Raw genomic sequence first — 5,233 nt, 5'->3', positions numbered from 1 at the left:
ACATGTTTTGTTGCTTTTCCAATAACAACTTTACAACTAAAATGGTACTCATCGTGAACTCCCCATACATTTTGTAATCCTCCCGTACTTTGAAATCAAAGAGGATTTTAGAGTAATGGAATTTACCGCTCTATCCAAAGCTTGGCATTGCCTCTAATCACTCGACTAAGGCAGCCTGTACGAAGCCTAAATTTGGTACCCTCAAAAGTTCTACGGCTGTGTAATAAACACCGAGTTGCGAATGAAGCTTTCGAGCTCTTCGAATCAAATGGGAAATTTACGGAGCTTCGCTAATAAAGAGACTGGGCTTGGGCAAAAATCCGAGAATAGATTTCAGTGCCAAATAAGAAGATTGTTTCATACTGGAGACTTGGGCATCATCCTGACAACCTCTGCACTAAGAACTGTTTGTTATAGGCCATAGTTAGTAACTTTCACTTTAATATTGATTTATGTAACTTATCTGCAACATTTTCTAGCAATCGTTAGCTTGACTTCTTTGGATCCCAATGCCGCTTCTTTCAGAAAAGTTCTATTCTCCGCCCAAAATACGATAAATGTAACTTTCCGATATGATGATCTTCTTTCTATAAGCGATCTCTGTTCCTCTTTCTATTGAGTTTAGTAGGTATGCTAATTAGGAATTTTGGTACAGAAGCTCTGAAGCCGTTAGGATTAAATAAAGTTCTCAGGTTCTCCCGTTCTGCCAATTATGGTGAAAACTTTTAAACTAGAAAATTAAGAAATATCCCTAATATGTATTTGAATGATGATAGTAACTATAATTAAATATAATTCAATATTAAGTACCACTAAAATACGGCTGAAATATATGGAAATGTATGCAGTAGACAATTTTAACAAAAGTGCTTTTAAATAAAGGTTTCTTGATATGAACAAATAAAAACAACGCTTACATTCTTCCATGCATTCTGTCAATGCTTCAATATTCCACAATTATCTTAAGTATTCTTACGCGTTTTTACACAAAGGTCTTAGTCGTTTAATTGTACTCTGACAGTTGTAGCCGCATTACATACATACATACGTGTCAGCTGGTTTTGCTTAGCATTTCCCTTACTCCTGCTACTTCAATCTTCTTATCGTCAGCATCGTAAAAGTCGAGTGTGCGAAACAAAAAGAAATTAATTAAGAAAATTGGCTGCTCGCTTGTTGAGCTGGAAAATTGCAAACACAATATTTACAATGGCATTTATGCATTCGCCATTTCACCCGCAGCCAGATATGCCAATATGCGGTTGACCGGACCCACTTCATTCCTCACCCTTGGCATACAAAAGCCCAAGTGACGCCTTGGGCATCACCGGCTGCTTCTTCCGCCATTTCTTGCACAATGTCGCTTTGAAATGTTGCAATGCAATTGCAATTTGCAACAAATAAGTAAAATCTTAACAGAGCAGCCACTTGACCATATTAATGGGTCGCGATAAGTGCGGTCGAATGACTGGTCGGTCGGTCGGTCGGTCGACCGATGAGACAATCGATGGGACACGGAGGGTGAATCGGTGTAACAGAAGCTCAATCGACAATTTCTGGATGTCCACTTAAAGCGCTGCTGCAGTGCTGCTGTTCGAAGGGCATCGTGGCGGGCCTCGGGCGGGGTAGGCAATTATTGCAAATAGAAAATACCAGCAGGCAAGATTGACCAAAGAAGCGCGGGAAGGGTACGGAAATGAGAGCTGCGGCTTATAAATACAAATACAAATAAATGAATATTTGTAATGCACTCTAAACGATGCACTTTGAGCTTGTAGCTTTGACGCAATCAATTGAAAAGTAAATGCGTTCTGCAAATAAATACAAACTTGTACACTTGGGAGAATATGTAGCTGAGATGGACGCATTGCGGTTGACGGGCATAATATAAAAGTGTGTGATACGGAGAAAACCCAGAGCAAATGGGAGAAAGTAGTAATCATCGCAAATATCTACAGCAAAAATAGTTGCATTGCAATTACGCAAAGTGTCTGCATAGCACTTATTACGGCTATACATACGCACACATAAGTATATGTACAGGCATAGAAAGATATGTACATATGTGTATACATACATTACACCTTTTCGTACCAGCAGTAGCACCACCAGTGCTTAGTTATTTGAATAGCGTTTGACAAGGACGTATCAAAACCTTTGTAATGAGCTTCGCTAAAAAGATATACTCCAGAAATCTTATCCATGCTGTATCTGGCGCCGTGATGATCTTTTTTCGGGGAGGGGTGGTTCTGGCAAAATTTTTTTAACTTCACTTTTATTTCAACATATTTTGATTAAAAGAAAAATACTGATAAAAATAAAATATTTCACACAAAAAACAAAAAATATAATCGATGATCGCATGAGGACATTGCATGAGTAGTGGCTCTATGCTACTATGATAGCACTACCGAGTAATCATAGTCAACTTATGTACAGTAGCCGCACCTAGTTTTTACAAGTTTTAAAATATTATTTTTGCTGTTATTTAATTTTGGTTAGTTTTTATAGTTCATTCTTTAAAAACATCCGTTGGTGGTAGCAGAGTAAGAGGGAGGCCCCCACTGCAATGGAAAGATCAGGTGAAGAAGGGCTCGGCTTCACTTGGCGTTTCCAATTGGCGTCAGTTAGCACAGAAGAGAAACGACTGGCGTGCTTTGCTGAACTCGGCCAAAATCGCTTAGGCGGTTACAGCGCCAAAAAAGAATAAGAAAATATTGCACTATTTTAATGTTAAATCATGCCAACCGTTAAAAAAATTGTAAAGTCAGTGAATAAAATAATAAATAAAATAATAAGCGAGTAGGCAAATTATTTTCATGCCATAAAAATCGGCTACTAAATCTGTAATTAAATGGGGTGTATCGATATTGCTTTTCGGAGTGTTTATCAAGATTTGGTCTGAAAATTAAGGTCCAATAAATTGCTTGGCTGGCCGGATTTGTCTTTACAGATAGAATTTTGTATGATTCCAGTTGGTACCCAAAAGTTCACCCGACACACGCCATATCAACTTCCTGCCATCACATTTGAAAACCTGAGCTAACAGTGCTTTGTTGTTTTTAGCAACGGAATTGTTATTCGTCATAGTAGAATGAGGAGATTTCACTCCGTCGTTTTTAACTGGGTGCTTGGATTCGTCTTCTACACTAGTTTGAGCACTGTTGCCATTAAAAGTATTAAGAAGTATCATCTTGGAACGTACCTACGTTTTACGTGATACTAAAAGCTGAGGGATACAAATAGAGATGCTAGACAAACCGTTTTCACTCTCTATCATTGAAAGTAAATTTATTTGTTTTACCACTTCATTACTATTATAGGCTAAATTTAGGCCGGTAAACTAGATATGTCTGTTCAGACAATAGCCAACAAAAGGAAATTTAAAGTTTTATAGTCTCATTTTATATGTTTAAGCTATGTAGATTGGCAACGAAGGCGTAGCTGTGGACCATATGCAAATCTCTAACAAAGCTCTCAAAGATTACTTTTTTACTACTTTATTTCGGTTGAGCTGAGTGAGCTTCTGGTGAAGTCACTAAAAAAGCGAGTTTTGGTTTTGATTCTCAGTAGAATTCCATATCATAAAATAAAATAAAAAGTTTTTTTGTTTACAAAAGATGCTATTATACCCCTACTTATATATCTGAGTTCGTATCGAATGGTAGCTTATGTCGGAAGGCTGCCTTTAGTATAATGCAATAATGTTCTTTATACTAAAGCCGGCCTTCCGACATAAGTTACTATTCCATACAAACACAGATATGTACGTAGTCAGAAATCATAATTTAAAATACGAATACAAAATGATTTTAATGGCAAATGATTTATGTCTTGCTTCTTGCTTGAATAGTTAAAATTTTATTACTTTGAAACACATTGGCCACAAACACAAAACAAATGGCTTTAAGTGGTTCCGCTGCAGCAGCTGCTCTTCATATTACAGGATATTGCTCTCCTTGTTATTGCTTTTGCTTTGATTCTTCATTTTGTTTTAAAATGATTACCGTCTTTGAAATGTAATCTTGTCATTTAAATTTTACGGTTAGTGTGTGGCTTATTGCCGCCTGAAAAAAAGAAAAGTAATCCGGCAACACTTTACCCGATTGTAATTAAAAACTGACGGCGTGTCAGGGGTTGCAAGTCGATGTTGAAGGGGTGGCTGTGCCAGCGTGGGTGTCAATGAATGCAATAAGCGTCACTCGGTCGCCTGTTGCCTGTCACTTGTCGTCGAACGCTGCGACATGCCTTTGACATCAAACGGCACACGCGTTGGCCCAAGCCGCGCTCGACTTTCATTCCGCTCTCTGCAGACACGGACGCTTAATTGCGGCACAAAGCATCTGCCAGAGCAGGGTTGCAGTTTGCCATCCATGCAGTTCTCTCAAAATGCCTGTAATTACAAACAAAACAAAACAAATATTGTACTTATTAGGGCTGTTGGCACTGCTGCTGCTGGTAATAGCATTCTTCTTCGAAGCGTGCAATGTGTTTGATACCTTTTTGTTTTCCTCTACAAATTTAATGAAATTGCGCGCTTTGCTTGAAAACTTATTAATTTTGAAAATTGCTATAAAAGTTTGTAATAACGTAAAGCTTGCTCGCAGCTTCTTGCCTGTCGTCCTTTGCTTGACTGGATTTATGACACATAAAGCCGTTACAGCGATACATCCGTGAGTATTCTTAATATCTTAAATTTGATTCCATTAAGTCAAATTCTACTTATTTCACCCAGCATTGTCGCTTGCCCGAAATTGCCTGGTTTGCATATGTTGGCTTCCTTACGTTTGAGGGCGCCTTTGCAGCGGTTGTAGGTGATTCCTGACCATTTCCCGATTATTTTCTTATTATTCATTTTTTCAAAACCTTTCCACCAGGTTATAACCCCATGAACTACAATCAGACCTTGGTGGAACAAGACGCTAGACCATTTAGTTTGGAAAGCAGAAATACAGTTAAGCTGCAATGAATAGATCCTTTCTGGCTCACTTTATGATGTCGCCTAAGGACCCTTCCCTTATCTCACTCATTGTTTGCAGGAATTGATCGGCATAGGCGGAAACCTACATATCCTTTTTCATATTATCACGCAAATTAAGTGAATAAGAGCGATCTGAAATTTTAAAGTAAGCCCTTTAAATTTTTCCAATAGTAATTCATTAGCTCCTCTTATCTTACGAATGCGATTGCATTTAAAGGATAATTGGCAAATTGAATTTCCTATCCATACAAAAAA

This window comes from Rhagoletis pomonella, unplaced genomic scaffold (genome assembly GCF_013731165.1).
Source record: "Rhagoletis pomonella isolate Grant_MI unplaced genomic scaffold, Rhpom_1.0 Rhpom_scaffold_00002, whole genome shotgun sequence".
NCBI lineage: Eukaryota > Metazoa > Arthropoda > Insecta > Diptera > Tephritidae > Rhagoletis > Rhagoletis pomonella.
Note: the sequence above shows the minus strand (reverse complement) of the source record.